The sequence below is a fragment of the Cynoglossus semilaevis genome, chromosome 9 (assembly GCF_000523025.1).
Source record: "Cynoglossus semilaevis isolate Cse_v1.0 chromosome 9, Cse_v1.0, whole genome shotgun sequence".
Classification (NCBI taxonomy): Eukaryota; Metazoa; Chordata; class Actinopteri; order Pleuronectiformes; family Cynoglossidae; genus Cynoglossus; species Cynoglossus semilaevis.
Window position 1 is genome coordinate 13,679,939 of NC_024315.1, and position 18,320 is coordinate 13,698,258.

Sequence of the window (18,320 nt, forward strand, 5' to 3'; positions counted from 1 at the left end):
GTTTCACTCCCAGGGCCTGTACTAACATGTCCAGGGTGAGAACTTGACTGACCCAAAAAAAATGCGTCTTCATCTCCCCCTTCCTGGACCCCAGTCCGCTGGTTTCTAATCCTTTAGTATTTTCTCTTTACCATTCTCTTCATCAATTTTCTTCTTCTCTCACCCCTCCAACCTCCCCCTCCTCCCCGCTCTTTTCTCTCTGTCTGGAGAGGAAACGCTGGCCATTAAAAGTGTCTGCTGAGGTCTGGGGGTCTGGAGAACAACCGTCACATTGTGTGACCCCGACTTGGACCCCAGACGGACTAATGAATAAGGGTTACCCCCCCTCCCCTACTGCCACAACCACCCCACATCTTTCCCCATCGTCCTGCCTCCCCCCCGCCCCCCCCCCATCTCTTCTCGGTCCATGCCAGACCCCTGGTAGGTAATTCTCCCTCTTCTTTCACAGGCTCCCAGACAGACATCTCCTGCGGCCTTTGACTGAGGGCTTATCTTTTCAGAGGGAAATGTGTGTCATTTGGGGTTTAAGGAAAACGCAAAACAAAAACATTGTCACTGCCATACAGTCCCCCCCCCTCCTTCTTGACACCCCCCCGCCCCCCAACACACACACACACAGTCCTTCACTTCACCACCTTCTCTCCCTAAACCAACAGGCTCTGGGCGCAGGGCTTAAGAAAAGAGAGCGAGCCAACGAGAGTGTCTCCAATTATCTGGAGGAATATGTAAATGGCTGCAGAGACAGTGGTGAAGATTATATGAAAGTGGCAGTGGCTCATGACACGAGGTGGACAAAAGGCTCAGTGGAAAACAGGATTATTCTAATACACAGGCCCAGCTGAAATATTACTCACTCTCTTCAGAACCTAATTATAAGACTGGGGCTGCGGGCAGTACTGACCGGGTCTGAGTACCTCAGCATTCAGGTCTGGGACACAGACACAGGAAGTGGGTGTGAAAGTTATGGAATATACTTTAGCTACCGACCTGAACCAGAACCAGAACTAGGAGAAGAATTTGGAATAAAGATTTAGAATAAATATCAGAATTACAATTCAAATCGGAACTGGTGATAGATGATGGATGGGTGGATATTATTATTATTATTATTATTACACACATAGAATTCAGAATTCATAATTATATTATTACATTTCAAACAACTATAAAAACTCCAGTGTTTCTTAGGGCTCAAACCAAAACCACACTTTTGGACCATGTCTACAGTTTGTGATAATACCATTTACTGACTTTGCAGATAGAAAATTCTGGTTTGGGCCACTGATACGATCGAGCCCCCAAACATGTGATTGTGTGACCTGTTATCATTGTATCACACTGTGTTAGCATACGTATCACAATACAGGGGCAACGATATGATCTATTGCAATATACTGCAATACTACTGACAGGCCAACATAACAATTCAATTGTAGGACCACTGTCAACACAGTAAAGACACAGTGCTGTTCCATGCTCAACATCAGGTTACTACAGTGCAGTGAAAAATCAAAGCATTTGCAGGACTTATTTGGATAAACAAAACAAAAAAAATTAAGATTGTTTGACTCAAAGTCTCAAATACTACTCAACCAGCGGTCGAAGGGTTAAATGCAACACAAGAATGAACCAACGCTCTGAACATGTTAATTGTTAATTAAAAAAAGGATACAGTGCTGTAGAATACTGATAAGGTATCGTGAATCGAAAGTATCGTGGTATTTCAGTGTGTTGACATTTTCTACCAATGACCGAAACCTCTGACAGTTCAGTGACGATGTGAAGAAAACTTTTTTCCTGCTCTGAACCTGATCATCTGCCCAAGGATTGACAAACAAAGTCCACAGCTCACAATAAAAAAAAGATTCTTTTTTTTTTTTGTTCGGAGACACCCACGTTAGAAGCGGACTCTTCAACCAGCACATGAATAACACAAAGCAGTGCTGCTCCTCTGAAAGGCAACCATGTATCCCTGGGAGATTTAACAATAGTGACATGTGTAAGCTCAATGCATACAAAATATCTCTGCCTGCTCCGTCCTTTTCCTCCTTCCTGCTCCTTCTTCTCCCATTCTTCTTCTGTCATCTTTGTCTTGGCAGCGCCGCCTGCCCACAGCAAATCTCAGCATCGGTTCACAACACTCAGAGTGCTCTCATTATTGGTGTTTCCTCACTAGCTTTGTAGCTAAAGTGCCGACACTTACACAGCTAATGTATTCCACGCATACCCAGAGTGACTGCTGCAATCAAAGGAGCGGCCTGAACGGCAGTAATAACTGGAAAATTATTTCTGATAGCCTGAAACAATCTTCCAAATCATCACAGAACTTTATTAAAATAATATCAAATCAAATTAGCCGGCGTCCCTCTGTAATGAATTAAGTAAAGGGTTATGCCAGCATTAATCCCATCATGCTCGGAGGCATGGGGGCGGTGGGAGCGTTTAATAAACCAGTCAGACCCTTCAAGCAGCAGGGACCAGTTTTCAGATCCACCATCCGCCCTGATGCTCGCTCCGCAGAGAGAAACAGATCAAAAGACTTCCTCTCTCCTCACTTTCTTTCCACCACCACTTCCCTTCCAGCCTCCTTAACTCCCCCTTTATTCTTCCTCCATCCCACATTTCTCTCACCCCCCCAGCTCTCCCGAACTATCCTCATCCCTCCTTGTGTCTTTCTAAATAATCCGTCGCTGTCACCCCCCACCACAGTCCCTCTTACCCCCGCACACACACACACACACACACACACCCTGTCCGATGCTCCATTGTGCCTGTGGGAGAGATTATTCATATGTGGGTGAATCTTAGAGAATCTCAGAAGGCTGGTGATAAGTGGTGGAGCCCGGTGGGACGGCTCAGATTGTCCTCCCAGTGCAGCTTCTCCTTCCAAGCCACAGAGAGACAGAGAGAGACAGAGAGAGAGAGAGAGAGAGAAAATCAAATAGGTCACTCCCCATCCAATTTAAAGATGGAGATGAAGGTATTTTGGATGGAAGAGTGGCCAGATATCAATAAATATCTGTGCAGTCATTATCGTCATTATTTAAAAAAAAAAAGAAGAAAAATCAACTGCAGGATTTTCTGAAATGGTCAGTTTAAACACTGCTGGGCACAGGTTCAAGGCAGACAGAAATGCTTCATCTCCCTGTTTTTATTTTATTTTAATAATAATTAAAGTACATGTACAAAAGCAGAGGTTTGCTCTTCATCAGGGGAAAGTTGTACTGAAGTGGAGAGAATAAATCCAAATACGGTTTGATGGATGTGGCTGCAGCCCTGTACCCTGAATGATAAAGTCCAGCAGCCTGGAGGAATAGTGGACCAGACCAAGGATGTCCGTGGTCCTCAACCCTTTAGACAGGAGTGGGGGTAACAGTGAGTATTCAGATATTACCAGGAGTACTCAAATATAATTACTTAAAGGCCCACAAGAACAGGTTGTGGCCGGAATGAGGGTTTGACATGATGACTCAATGTGGGGTCAAGGGGTCAAAGGTCAAGTATTAGGGTCATTTTTTAATATATAGTTTTTCAAACCAAAAGCAACAACATTAATAGTTAAATAAATTAGAATGAAAACATTAAAATAATCAAGTCAAGTAAATACAACAACAACAACAAATCATAATATATTGCAAATAATTCAATAGAAATATAATATCACAACGGGGGTCAGACTAAAAGGACCAAAGAAGACTAAGGATCCAGACAATAAAAAAAAGTAAAAATGATTGAAGTCTACTGCTTTATTGGCCGTAGTAAAAAGTGCAGTACTCACTAACTGCCTATCGGAGCATCGTTGGCATAGAAATGACATTCCATTCACACCTGCTGACCAAACAAAAAACACACACATTGAAGCAAAGGACACCAAGCCTTTTATCGTGTTCAGACCAGAATTCACAAACAGCTGGTTGCCAAAGAACACATCTGACGAGGAGACAAAGTGGAATTCATTTGGACTTCAATATGAACTTTTAAGAAAAAGTTCAGGTGCCGACAGCGGACCACAGGCCGTCCTTTGGAAGTATTAAAAGAAACTCTCCACAGGTTCTAGAACCACTGTCAAGATGAACAGAAACGACAAAAATACACCAAGTCTATGAAGATATATTTTCACTTATACCTTGGTATATTTCCTGACATTTTTCCATATTAATAATTCCATTGACTCAGTCACAAATAAAAACAGGTTAGAAACACTGACCTCTACCTGCTGAAATTGGTCTCTGTTCCAGTGATTACACAGGAGTACTGATTCATCTCAATGATTAATTGTGATTGATTACGATAGTGATTAATCATGATCAATCGGAATGTATTATTACGACTGATCCACAGGTGGTGATTAATCTTTTCTTTTCAAAATCCAAACAACAGACACCCAGCCTGACCTAGTGTTGCCTCGGACCACCGCTGTACGTTGACAGAGCTTTGATCAGTATGGACACCAGCAGGAAGTACAGTCAACTCCAGCTCTTCTCATGTCACCCTCATTCATTCCTGAAGTTCTTATCTCATCTTTCTCCTCTGGGCTGTCTCTGAGCAGCCCAACCGTGACCACCACCACCCCCACCACGGTCTCCTCATGAAAGCTCTTGGACACCTTTCATGAGTACTGCATGGCGGCATGGGTCTGAGGGCGGGTCAGCCAGAACCATGCAGGCGGAGGTGAGATAGTATCATCAGGTAGCTCGGTCTGGGCGGCAGACAGAGTGGAGGCAGCTCAGGTCCAATATAGACCAGGGTGTGAAAACCACGACGTTTTGAGGATTGTTTTTTTTTTTAAAGCCAACACGGTGAGTCGTGCATCACACCCTACTCTTAGGAGCCCATCTTCTCTCTGTGTGCGAGGGTGTTCACTGATGGGTATTACCAACAACCCCCCCCCCCCCCCCCCCCCCCCCCCCCCCCCCCCACCACGGCCCTGTATTTCCATGTGTCTTCAATTTGTGAGAATGTACGGGTGAGAGAGGGGAGGGGCCACCATGCTGTTTTTCCTCAGGAGGATTTGTCCTCTGCCATCTGGCACCTCAGATACATGGGCACAGAAACAGGAGGGGGTCTCTGAGTGTGTGTGAGAATGTGTGTGTGTGTGTGTTCCTGTGTGTGTGAAGATAGAAGAGGGGGAAGTGGAATCTTATGCTCCTCTCAACTCACCCCTAGCCTGGGCAGTTTAGGCCGACTGCTCTGTTCTGCACCAACACATGCACGGTTGCCAGATCTGCTTATTAAAAAAAGCAACATTGGGTTCAAGGTTCAGGGAATTTGCCTGAAAATATGGAGACCAGCAGGTTATGATTTTTTCCTCTCATTGAGTCTACACTCCAGTCGCTCACATCTCTGTCCATTAAACCACAACATCAGGTTCATCAGGATGGCATCAGCCGCCACCCTCTGATTGGCTGACACTCGTTAACTTTGCTGGTCGGGTTGGTTAGTCTACTTGGTGATTGTGGGACTACAGGGCTGACTTGGACCCAGGGGTTCAATGTTCAAAAAATTGATCGCACGTTGGGAAAATTGTGATCGGGATTATTATCGGACGATCAGATTTTAACTTCAAAACCAGGCTGCTGCTTCTTCATCTTCTTACTGGTCGTTCTGGTCGTGTACTTTCTCATCTTTTCTTCTTCCTCCTCCTTCTCTTCCACTTTATCTTCAGCTCTTCCCCTTCCTCCTCTCTCCTCTTTTTCTTTCTTCCTCTTCTTTTTCACTTGCTGAGTGTTTAACGACTCTTCTCTCCTTCATTCCACTCTTCTTTCTTTGCTCCATCTTACTTTCCTTTAATCTCACTTTTCCCTCCTCGGGGGAAATGCGTGGCAGCAGCTCTGGCAGCTGATGTCAGAGACAACACAACAACCCTCCTCACTCCTCACGCAGGGATTGAGGCGTCATGGCGCTGTGTAAAATAATCACGAGGCATTTACATTCATTGTGCTGCGGATTTGTTGCTATAATAAGGCTGGAGGAATAATGAATATTCACACACACTTTAAGCAATTATGATAATCAGCATTATTTCCAGCCTCACCGCTATCTGTCAGCAGAGGCGGCAGCAGAGGCGAGAAAAGTAGGTTGGGACAGTCGGCAGTTTTTACACTGGTGAAATTAAATTAAATTTTTCTTTTTCATCTCCTCTGCTCATCCATTTCCCCTCCCTCTTTCCTCCCTTTGTCCTCCCCACTCTGTTCTTTTGTATCTTTGTTTCTCTGCTCGTCCTCCTCCATCTCCTGCCCCTGCTCGTATTTTACTCCCTTCTCCTTCTTCTTCTTCTTCCTCCACAGCCTCATTCCATGCTGAAGTCCATTGTGCTGCAAGAAGAAGAAGAGGAGGAGGAGGGAGGGGAGGGCAGCATCCCAGGGTGAGAATGGCCCCTGGGTGCTGCAGAGCTGGCAGCAGTGTTGGTCTAATCTTCCGGGTCAGGCCTGCTGCTTTCATCTCCTCTCACTTGGAGCCCCTTGTGTTTGATGTGAACTTAGCCCAGGAATAACTGTTTCTTTCTTCTCTGCTAACCTTCCCCGGCGTCGAGAAAAAGCACTTTGTTGTTATCCTAGGAGCAAAACAATGCTGGAAGGAGCGCAGAAAACCTTAATGAAAGGCTTTTGATCCACACTGATATTAAAGTGAGAACCTTGAGAGAACGTGTGTGTGAGAGAGTGTGTGTACACGTGTGTGAGTGAAAGGGAAAAGTGCAGAAATCACAGAAATCGAAATTCAAATTGCCAAAGAATGGTAAATTAAGTTTTCTTCTTTTCTTTGAAAATAATTATTTCACATTTGGCTGCGTTTGTTTCAAGTTTGAAGGAATAAAAAAAAGAATAAAAGAGAAAGCTCATTTATTATAGAAGCGGAATTAAAAATTAGCACAGAAAGCCTTGCAGGGTTTTCGCGATTAATTTTCTAAGGTCTGCACCGTGTAAAATCTTTTCTTTTCACAGAAAGACTCTGTCCTGTGCTGTGTGTGTCAGGGCCACGAGGACTTTTTTCCCCACATGTACACCATGTGAGTGTGTACTTTTCTGCTGCAGAGCAACTGGACACTTATTGTCTGTGCTGAAACTCACCAAACGACCTCTGCCTTTTGGTCACATGACCTTTGGTTCATGGTCTGTGCTCTTCTGTTTGCGTCAGGAGAAACTCAGGGACAGGTCACTGCAGGCTGCCTCACCTGTGGTCAGAAAAAGAGAAGCAGCTTTGAAAAATATTGTCATCTATTTATCAACCACAGCAAACTAAAAGTCTAAAAATTGATATAATGCGAGTTAACTACTGGGTTTATTACTTCTTAACCATCCATGTTCAACTTTGTGCTTTAAAGCTTCATTTATTTTCCCTTTACATATGTAAACAGCTATCTGACCACATACTCCCATACCATGGATGTTAAGTCAAACATCCACAAGGAGGCAATGCTGAGTTCATAGCTAATAATCTGGGCAGATGTAATTTTCTCAGATAAAAATGACACGAAAACGTGTCATTGGAGGGGCTGATGGTGATGTTCCTGCTCAGAAAGGGGTCCAAGGGGGGGGGGGGGGGGGGGGGGGGGGGGGGGGGGGCATGGTGGTCTGAGTGGACATAACTGTAGATACAGATGATCAATATATTGTCTTTTAATGAAAAATGGTTCAAATCTATAAAAAAATAAATAAATAATTCCACAATATGCCACTGGTACTGAGCAACAATTTGCAGACTGCATTACAGCGCACAAGTAGTAGATACACATTTAAATGAAGACAATGACTAAGGGGCGAGTGCTACAATATTTACACGATGCAAAGAATATTTATATGTTGGAATAGTATGAAGACAGGAAACGTATAGGAGTACAACATGATGACCACAGGCTGGAACTGGACCTGGACTGGTTCCAGTTTACCACCCTCAAGTTTTCAACTGCCACACCTGGCCAGCATTCTCCGGGACACCACTGTACGTACACCAGTGTTTAACACATCACTAACAATCACCCCATCAATAGCCTAATCCTCGCATATATTTCTGGGTTTTACAATACATCTGCTTCACAGCAGGGGGCGCTGATTTATCTTTTTCCTGTTTGCTGGGCTTCTGGATTAGGTTTTGGTTTTTTTTTCCGTTATGCCAGTTGCCAACAGCAGTTTCACATTTACTTAAAAACGTCATCTTTTTACCCTGAACTCACTTGAAAATGTCAAAGCTAAACCTTTTCAGCCCTACAATTTAAAAATGAAGTTGAACCCAAGGGCCAAAGAGAAAGAAAGAAAAAAAGCCATAAACAAACCTCTCTAACAGGAGGAAGGAAATGCACCTTGGTATTGACCACGTTGGCTGCCATGGTGATAGCCCAAACCTCTCTGCAACAGCAGCACATTAACCCCTCTTGACCCTCTATTTTCACCTGTGATAAAAGGGGAGGAAGAGGAGGAGGAGGTGCTCCCCTTTTCCAATGTGCCGTACTTTTGAGTACCCGGGCACCAGCAGGCCCTTGAGAGCCCACGGTCATTAGGAGCGCTTTATTCTTGGAGAGGTGGAGAGAAAAGGAGAGAGGAGGGAAGAGGAGAAAGAGGAAGAGGAGGCTGAAAGATAATGTGCGGTCAAGGCTGGAGACACAGGGAGTGGATGAGGAAGGAGGTTGAGGGAGAAGCAGCCGTTCTTTCACGGAGACACAGCGTCCAAGCAGCTGCTTCTGGGGTTTTGTTTGTCTTTCATTCCAAGCGAAAAAAGGTAAAGGAGACAGAGTGAGGGATAATTGGGCCGGGGCGCTGACTTTCTTCACACAGGACCGTGGACACTGGATCTAGAGTTTCAAACTCTTTGTTCCTCGTCTTACCTACTGGCTGAGTCGCGTCCCTTCTGCTGAATATGGAAGAAAATCCCATTTAAACCTTAGCCTGAGGTGAACTAGGTTTAAATGAACTGAAGTAAAGAGACAAAAAACGCTGTCATTAAAACTACATGTATGGTTTGAACGCAACCTCTGAGGGATACACGTTCAAAGTCTGGCTCGGGGGCCAGTCGCGACACTTCCACGGGTTCACAGTTCCCTGTGATATTTGGCATCAAAATGAATCGTTGATGCCCAGACGACAGAAGGAAAAAAATAAAGCGTATGTGAAATGTGATTGTGTGTGTGTGTGTGTGTGTGTGTGTTTTAGTCCCATTAGGAAAATACTTGACTAATCCAAGAAAAAACAAAGTGATTAACACCAGACACTGACTAAAACTGAAGACATTTGACCATTTTACAACTGAGAAAACTCTATTGTCATCAACCATTCACACTAACATTGACAATCATATTCACAACTACGGTTAGTTCAGAGTGAAGCGTGACCTTATCTGGAACGCTTTTAGACTACAGGAAGATACTAGAACCTGGAGAACCTGGAGAAAACCCACCGACACAAGAAAACATGTAAACTACAACAGTCAGAGTCGGGGTTTGAACCAGTAACATTTTTGCTGAACTGGGTGATTCATCAAAAGCCATAGGTGCAGATTTAGCAGCAGTTCCACATTCACAATCAATGCCAACGACACACGATGTAGCGTGATATGAGCTTCAGATGCATTGGAAATGAAGTGAAAGTGGAGACACCTGAACTTTTATTCCGACGTCACCTCCATTAAGTAAGCAGAGCAGTTCACGTTTTATCAGGACTGGAATAAAAAAAGAAGAGGCATGGGCTAAAGTTAGCCAGGAGGTGGGACTCTGGTGGATTGGATTTGTCTTATTACTGTGAGGTACCGCTGGAACCAGGTTGAGATCTGGGGACACGTGGACACCTCTGATCTGACATCCACACCTCACATGAAGAGGGCGGTGTGGTGCAGTGACACTGGGGGCCAAGCCCTAACATCCAAAGAGGGAGTTAATCCCTCTGATAATCAATAACATGGAGGTGCTTTCATCTCAGCTGGAGTTTTCATTCATTTGACAAGAATCTGATTGAGAGCGAGAATGTTTAAAAAAAAAAAATATATATATATATATAAGCACTGCCCCCCCACTGACACCCCCCGCCAACACCAAAATAACTGGGTCCAGCTTATGAGAACATCTGATGATATGATGGAAATAAATGAATAATGCATTGGTCATCAATGAGGGACCAGAAGAACTTTGCTTCAGGCCATGGTTAAGCCTCTATTCATGGAGAGCAGACAGACACAAAGGGACCAGGGTACAGGGACACCCCCCCCCCCCCCCCCCCACCAGGGGGACAAGGAGGAGGACACATTTTATATATATATATATATGTGTGTGTGTGTGTGTGTGTGTGTATACAGTGTATTTATACACATACATACATGTACATAAATATATACACATACTGTATATATTTATATACACAACCACACATATAGATATATACACAAATGCATACTTATACTGGATAGATAGATGATGGACAGACAGATAGATGGATGATGGAAGGATGAATGAATGGATGGATGGGTGGTTGGATGGATGGAAGCCAAAGTTGATGCAGAGACAGACACGTGGTGAAGAAGGTCAGCTTGAACGCCGACCAGATTCAGGGAGTGAGACAATATCTTGTGGAAATATGATACGTCACGTTTGGGAGAAGAAGGAGTTAATCCTCATGAAGGTCCACACTGAGGTCTCTCATAAGTTATTCATCTGTTAATCTTTGTTTCTCCTCACTTCTCCCACTTCATAATCCCTCATATTTATTAACCCTGAAGGACGAGCACACACCGTGTGACCCCCGAAAGGTCACTCTGAAATCACCTGGGTCGCGTTCTGCTGACACAACTTTGTAAACAACAACACGATGAAGGATTCTGTCACTTTTCTGTATTTGTTTCTCGTTGTGGTTTCATTCTTGTAACTTAGAATTTTGACAGAGATTGGATCAATAAAGTTTCATTTTTATGACAAGAGTTTTTCAAGTGTCAGCACTCAGAGAAAAAATTTAAATTGAGAACTTCGGAGCAAGTGTGTGTGTGTGTGTGTGTGTCTTACAGGTTTAATATCATTTATTATTCGCTGAGTATACAAACAATTATATCTAAAACAACTCTATTCACAACCACAGGGTTTAGATCCTACATTTCCCACAATGCATCTCAATCCAGTTTTACCAATAAGGTCTTTTTTCTTTTATGTGTCACAGACTTTAGAAAAACGTCAGTCAAAACACATTAGAAATTAATAATAAATTACTCTGTTAAGACCAGTACATCCCATAATACTGCAGTTACAGAATGTTAGTGTGTAAAATCTGTATCAAAGTGTCGACTTAACAAAGACCATGGCACTCTGTGGCCTATGGGCCACGTCTGACCCTCTGACTATTTCCAACCGACCCACACAAGACTGTTGTTGAATAATGTGTAAGTGCACGAAATATAAATGCAAGGCTTTTATTTTGAAGGTGACAATTTTTGCTTCAGCTTTTCAATTACTGTCAGTGAGCTGATGACCGTCACTCTGTACTACTTGTACTTTGATGTTACTAGGTATACTGACCCAAACTGTACGCCCTCGCTCACTGTCTCCTCTGTCCACGCCTTCACTTCTGCAGTAAGACATTCCAGAGCCACAATTACAGCAGGTGACAAAGTCCACTTCACATAATATGTCTTTAAAACCAAAAACCAAAAAAATCACTGAGAGGTCGTGACCTCTGATGTTAGCACAGACACCACTGCTAATGCAGTATTTACCCATGATGGTGATTTGTATCACAGATACAGCTGAGTAAACTCACACCCTGTTCTTTTCTGCTGTCAAGTGACTGCTGTAATTCACAACAACTGTTGGCTTTTAGTATTTTTGTGGCTAGTTTTTCTTCAGTACAACAAAGAGGAAAAAAAAAACAGAACCATGCAGCACTTTATGTTTTTGGAAGAATGCAGCGAGGCCTGGAGGCCAAGGCTTGAACCTGTCTGTTTCTTGTCAAGTCCAATTTCTTGGTAGGGGGCGATCTGGGGCACCCTGGCATTTTGTCTTCAGAGGGTTTGTGTTTACACGGCAGACGGACTCTGTTCAGTCTCATCAGCCGGCAGCAGCTAAAGACACAGCAATACCAGGACTTAACCCCACAGACACAGGGTTGTTGTTTTAGCAGGACAGTCTGGACCGATGAAGACGATAGCTCCTAAACTGGACCAGCAGAGTGACTTCTGGCCAGCAGGGGGACGTTCAGTCACCAACGACTAATCAAAGCACCACCCAGTTGAAAGGTAACTTGTGGTTGGGGGGCATTAGACTGAAAGGGCAGTGAAATACAGTGACCATTCCACCACTGCTGCACTGAGTTACTACTCCAGGCTGCACACGGTCGTACGGACCAGTGACAGAGTTCCCGCCTGAGCCCTGATGTCCTAATGCCACACATGTCCCAACAGCTCTACTTCAAACTTCACCCCAGCCCATGACATCCCATCATCCTACGTCTCCTCAGCCCCTCCTTTCTCTCTCTCTCTCTCTCTTTCTCTCTCACACACACATGTAAAAACATGTGAAAGTTAAGTTAAATTAAAAGGAAGAATCACTGGATACAAGCAGATAGAATAAGGAAAAACATAAAAATAAATAATAAACAATAAAAATAAAAATTAGCAAATAATGAAGGGATAGATGACCAAAATAAAATATGTAAATAGAGGTAGAATAACAAAAATAAACGCAATTATTAGCACCAATTAGCTAAATTCAACCACACAAAATAATGATAACCAGACTATTAAGTTTCAGATAAATACATTTAAGAAAATCGGTAAAAAGCCAGACTAAAGGAGAGACCGTTATTTTATCAGTCCTGAGTGGAAAGTTGAGGTGATGTAAAAAAAAAAAACAATCATGTCATTTCAGACAATTAATTTTTTTTTTATAACTAATCCCCCCCACAGACACTCATCTGCAGACCACTCTGTCCCTCGTCTTCGTCCGTCCGTCCCCCCCCCCCCCCCACCATCATCACCCCCCCCCCCCCCTTGTAACATATGCTCAGACCAACATCCTGTGTCTGCGCTGCTGCAGGTCTCGTTGGCTTCATGTTGCGTGAGGATGGACATTTGAAGAGTCCTCTGGGCATCGCTCTTTGTCACCAGAGCTTAGCCTCAACTCTGTGGTGAAACTGTCATGTTTACCACAGAACATCTGGCCTCAGCTCCGGAAAACATATGAGGGGATACAAAACAAAAAAAAAAGTGCAGAGATAAATTGGTGTTTGCTCACACACACAGAGACACACACACGCAAACACACACAGAAAGAGAAACACATGCTTTTTTATACACTGCAGATATTCTTCCATATTTGAATGTTTATCGTGTTAGGGCTCAGCCTCAGGGCCTAACCCACTGTCTACCTTCAACAGAGCTCCTGTGATTCACTGGTTTTATTTGGGCCAGACCAAATAGAAGGTCAGAAAAAATTTAGAAAAAAAAAAAATCAGATATAGAGACAGACAAACAACTATTCACACTTACAATATCACCTTCATATTCACACCTGTGATCAGTTAGGGGGGATAATAAACCTCATCCTGTATGGTTTTAGACTCTTTAGAGAAAGCTGGAGTAACTGGAGACAACGAACACACACACACACACACACACACACACACACACAAGGCCCATACTGTGAAGATAACTGTAAAGGATGAATTTGGCAGTGACATATTTCTGGAGTTTCTCTTTGTTTTCTATTTGTTCGATGAGGGAAAACCATGAGAACCTACAGACAAACTCTATCAAGGATTCAAACCATCAATTTTGAACGCTGTGAGTCAATAGTTTTTCCATTTCTTCTAGCCACATGTCCTGTGAAGCTCTTCTCTCCATGTTGAATCTTACCTATGCTCCACTCCTCTATCTTCTCAGGCCATGTAGGTTTCCCCCGGGGCCACAATAGTGGTTTTGTCCTGAGGTTGTGCTGACAGTTGTCACGGACTGATCCCTCCTGATATGTTAATTGGAATGACAACCGACAAAGCCGTGTTGGAAATTAAGAGACTCCTTTGTCCTTTTTTCTGCTTAAAAGCCTTTCAGAGCCGCTATCTGAGGCAAAGCTCGCGCCACAGATTAGGTGGCTCCTCTGTTGGGCCACAAAGGACTTGCAATATTTCCCACATATGTTATGCTGCATATCCACCATCAGCATGTCAGCCGGTCTGTATGAGTGCATCACAAAGACAATGGTGCGAGGGGTCTGTGCGCTGGGGAATATGCTAATCGTGATTAATAGCCATTACGCTCATGATTGTTCGTTGGGTAAACTGTGCCAACGACGTGTCGGTGAGGATTGTTAACAGCTCAGTGTGGGGCTCAACGTCGCTTAAATCTGTCATTCTGATGATCTGCAGGAGAATCGGGAAATAAAACGCAGACTCTTCCATCCTTACTTTGTCCTCCTCCAAAAAGATCCTCCACAAGTGAACCTGTTTAAACGCTACAGTCGGACTCTACTCACACCTTTAGAACAAACTACAGTCGGGTTCTTCACCTCTAAGCAGGAGTCTCCAACTCAAATGAGCTGCCGCCCCGCAGTTTTAATGGAAAAAAAAAGTGTAATTTGTTTTATATAAATATTGTATAATACTACGGTGTACACAGCTAGTACACATCTTTATTTCTAAAGTTTAAATTGAAAATGCAGTGAAAAAAATATTACCATGTAGTCACGGACCAGATGTCCAGAGGTTGGTGGACCAGCGAAAGGCCAGGGACCACAATGTTATTGTTCGATAAGATGATGTTGGCCCGGAAATAAACTCTGAACTCAGTATCGCCCCTTGTGGATGTATGGCTAAACAACAACACCAGTATATAGACAGTATTTATGTTTTGTAGACTGAGCTGAAATTAGGCTTTAAACAATAAAAAAATCCTCTGTTTTCTTTTGTTTCAAGTCTTCTCAAAACCTACTGAAACTGGCCGCCAACTTCAGATCAGCTGGAACAGAAGTCACGTCCATTTTCTTTTCTTTCTTTTTTTTTCTGCTGATAATTCAGTGCCAGGAAAATAAAAATAAACATCACAGCGGGACGAATATGACTCTTTGATTCAGACTCAAACCCCGACTCTGGGCCTGCTCTTCATCCCAGTGAAGACCCTTATAAGGCAGCGAGGCAGTGGATGAGTCAGGAGTGTGTAGTAAAACAGAAATATTGTGCTTCTCCATGTTGAACTTTGTCCAGGGCTCTAATGCCTGTAAATGTGTCTCAAAGGTAAAAGGATCACAGCTCTGGACAGTGAACGGCAATAAAACACCTCTGCTCTCCGTGACACACACACACACACACACACACACACACACCTCACAGCATTGACAATTTTATCCGCACCAAAAAATAAAGAAATAAATAAATAAAAAGTGATGGAAACAGCTACAGTTCTTTCTACCCTTATTATAGATAAAGCTCAGGGTAAAGTTAAAGCCTGAAGCAATTTCAGTGAAAGTTGAAGCCAACGTTGGATTTAAGATTTATGTTGTTTGACTGAAGTTAGCTGAAAAGAAATTGTTTCTTGGGTGTGGATAAAATAAAAAATAACATTTTTTAAATGGTTTGTCTTCAAACTCCAGATAACATCTGGATGTTATTATTATTATTATTGTTGTTGTTAATATTATCATACAACTGATTCTGAACAAACTAGTCATACAGTTGGTTGTATGTTAGCAAAATACTAGCTTATAAAATGTAAAAAAGAAATTCATGATATTTTAGGTATTTATTTTTCTTAAATCTATATGTAAACAAACAGTTATCATTAAGGTTGAATTGCTAACAGTGTTTAAAGAAACCTTGTAATAAAGGAAAACGCCTGTGGCAGATTCAGGGACAGCCACTCTCCTAACTTGGCACTCGTGCTAAGTCGTGGGCTGCGCTGGATGTCATTCAGCCTAGATTTGAAGCCGTCTCTGTCATCCTGAGGTCAACACTTTAGCTGGAAGTCACTCGTGTTTGACCTCATCTCTATAAAATCACATCCACATCCTCCTTTCATCTCGAGGTTTGCTAACTGCTAACGACTAATCACCCTCTCCTCTCTCCTGCCCCCTGACACCACTCAGCTGCTGGTGTAGTGTACTGTTCTTTTAGCACGTTGTCTAACTTAAAGTATGAGATGAGACTTAAGATATAGACGCTGACGTAAGGCAGCAAATAAGGAACAAACTTCCATGTGATTGGTTGGCCTCAATTTCAAATGTTATCTGTGGCTTTAGCCATAAATTAAATCAGCATATTGGTGGAAAAGCCTAATCATCATGGCCCAGTTCTACCATGTTCCACCATGTTCTAGGGCAATTGAACCAAGTGCGTCAGAATTGAAATCAGGTCGTTTCTAGGGGCCACTGGTAATGAACTTGTCGAGAAGTTGGTGAGGAGGAGGAGGAGGAGGAACACGAGGAGAAGAAGAGAAGAGGAAAGGAGTGAAGGCTGATCAGTGAAATGGTGACCCCCGGAGTAGTCGATTTAAAGCATAGGGGGCGCCTCATCTGGAGAACGCCGAACAGCTTCAGGTGTGGCCAAAATTAAAGAAAACGTAAGGCTTGTCAACAAGAAAACATCTGAACTAGCTAACTTTGTTGATGAGGTTCACACATCTCTGGTTCCCTCTGGAGGTTCTGTCATGTGTAACAGACTGTAGCTAAACATGTTCTGTCAATGATCAATCTGACCTACTAAACCTACTAATCTTAGCTTTAAACTTGATCTTAATTTTGATTACAGGATACTATGACCATATATGGCCTTATTCTATTAATGGACTCTCTTTCCTCTGACCCATGTACTAATCAACACCCACCCCTCCTGTGACCCATGGTTTGCGCTTTCAAAAAACAATAATCATTGCGCGATCTAATAATTGTTAAATGTGTCAACTCCCAAAGGGGGCGACACGAAGGCGAAAGTCTTTAGAAATGAAATGAAAATTTCTGACTGCAAAGACAAAAACAAACTCATCAGACGTGAGACTGAGGAACTCTCTGGAACAACTATACATGCTAATTCTAAATGCTCTCTCTCTCTCTCTCTCTCTCTCTTTAATTGCACAAAGTTGTCTGTTCTGACCTTTTCCCCAGGAGAGCTGTAAGTGATGACTAGATGTAATGATCCTCGCAGAAGGAGGGAAGTGAAAGGGGCTCTGAGAGGAGGGCAGTCAGCCTGACATTTTTTAGAGCTTCTGGATGACACAGGGAGTCGATGGACTTTACAAATGTCATCTGATGAAATCCTCGCATCTGCTGCGTGTGTAGTTACTAACGAAACACTGTCCTGTGTCGTGTGATTGCTGAGTGAGTCTGGCCCAGTGTGGAAATAGCCCTCACAGAAATAACCACGGAGAAAGTGGCAAATATGCATTTGTGAATACTCTATATAGAGTAGCCACAATGCATTGGCTTGAAGATTGATCGTGAATTTGACCAGTATCCCTCATCTCACTCCCCAGTGCATACATAACTACCTCATCTGCTCTTCTCTCCCTTCTCCTTTGCCTGTCCGGGGGCCTAATTTAGCCTGGGTAGGCTCTCCTGGTGCCTAAGAGAATTCTGCTTTATGCAAGCCAGGTAAAATAAGAGCGCTGCACGGATGAGGCCCCTCTCCATCATGGTGGATGGGGGGAGTCACGGGTGACACCCCCTGATCAGGTGTGCATGCGTAATGGCCGTCCCAAAATAATCACTGCTTTGAATAATTTCCCCACTCCGTCTCTGGCCCCATGATTCTTGCTGCTTCGACTCGTTTTGTGCTGGGCATCCCATAAATCCTTGCGGTAAATGTAAATCAGTGGAGCCGGGTGCGTCTGACAGATGGGGGCTGCGAGGAGTCCTGGGAGATCTCTCCTCTCACCTTTCCCTTCAACTGCAATGGATGAATCACTAGCCGGGCTAGCTAAATAGCATTAGAGTGCGTCCCTCACTCCAGACAAGAGTGGGGTAGAGGAAGCTAAAGAAATGAGCGGCTACGGTGGAAATGTACGCAGCGGCTGTTTTGATTAAGAGTGATGTGTGCAGGAAGCCAGTGTTGTGCACACTGAGGGAGTGGAGGCGGTGAACAGAAATGCCTCCTACCTGTGTTTGTTGTGGCTGTAATGATGAGGAAATGAGGTTGTGCAGGTGGAGGAGACGCCGGCTCGCGGCTCTGCGAGCTGTCAGCTCCTCAGAGGATTGGAGATCTGAGGGGTGGAGGGGAGGAACGAAGAAGAGGGGGGAGGGCCCTTCCTTGGTCCCCTTGACTGTCTGTGGAGCAGAACCCATCTCTCATTAAGGGAGAGTGCCGAGGAGACACTTGAAAGTGACATTCACCCTACCACCCCCCCCCCCTCCCCCCCCCCCCCCTTTTTTCGGC

General features: G+C 43.7%; 1 long non-coding RNA gene across 1 annotated transcript in view; it reads right to left on the minus strand.

The window, feature by feature from the left end:
- LOC112487523 (uncharacterized) overlaps positions 1 to 18,320 on the minus strand; it is a 99,594-nt gene that overhangs the window by 2,739 nt on the left and 78,535 nt on the right. Inside the window, exon 2 of the long non-coding RNA XR_003050677.1 lies at positions 7,068 to 7,171. This is a non-coding gene — a long non-coding RNA (uncharacterized LOC112487523). The remainder of the gene's footprint in view (positions 1 to 7,067; positions 7,172 to 18,320) is intronic.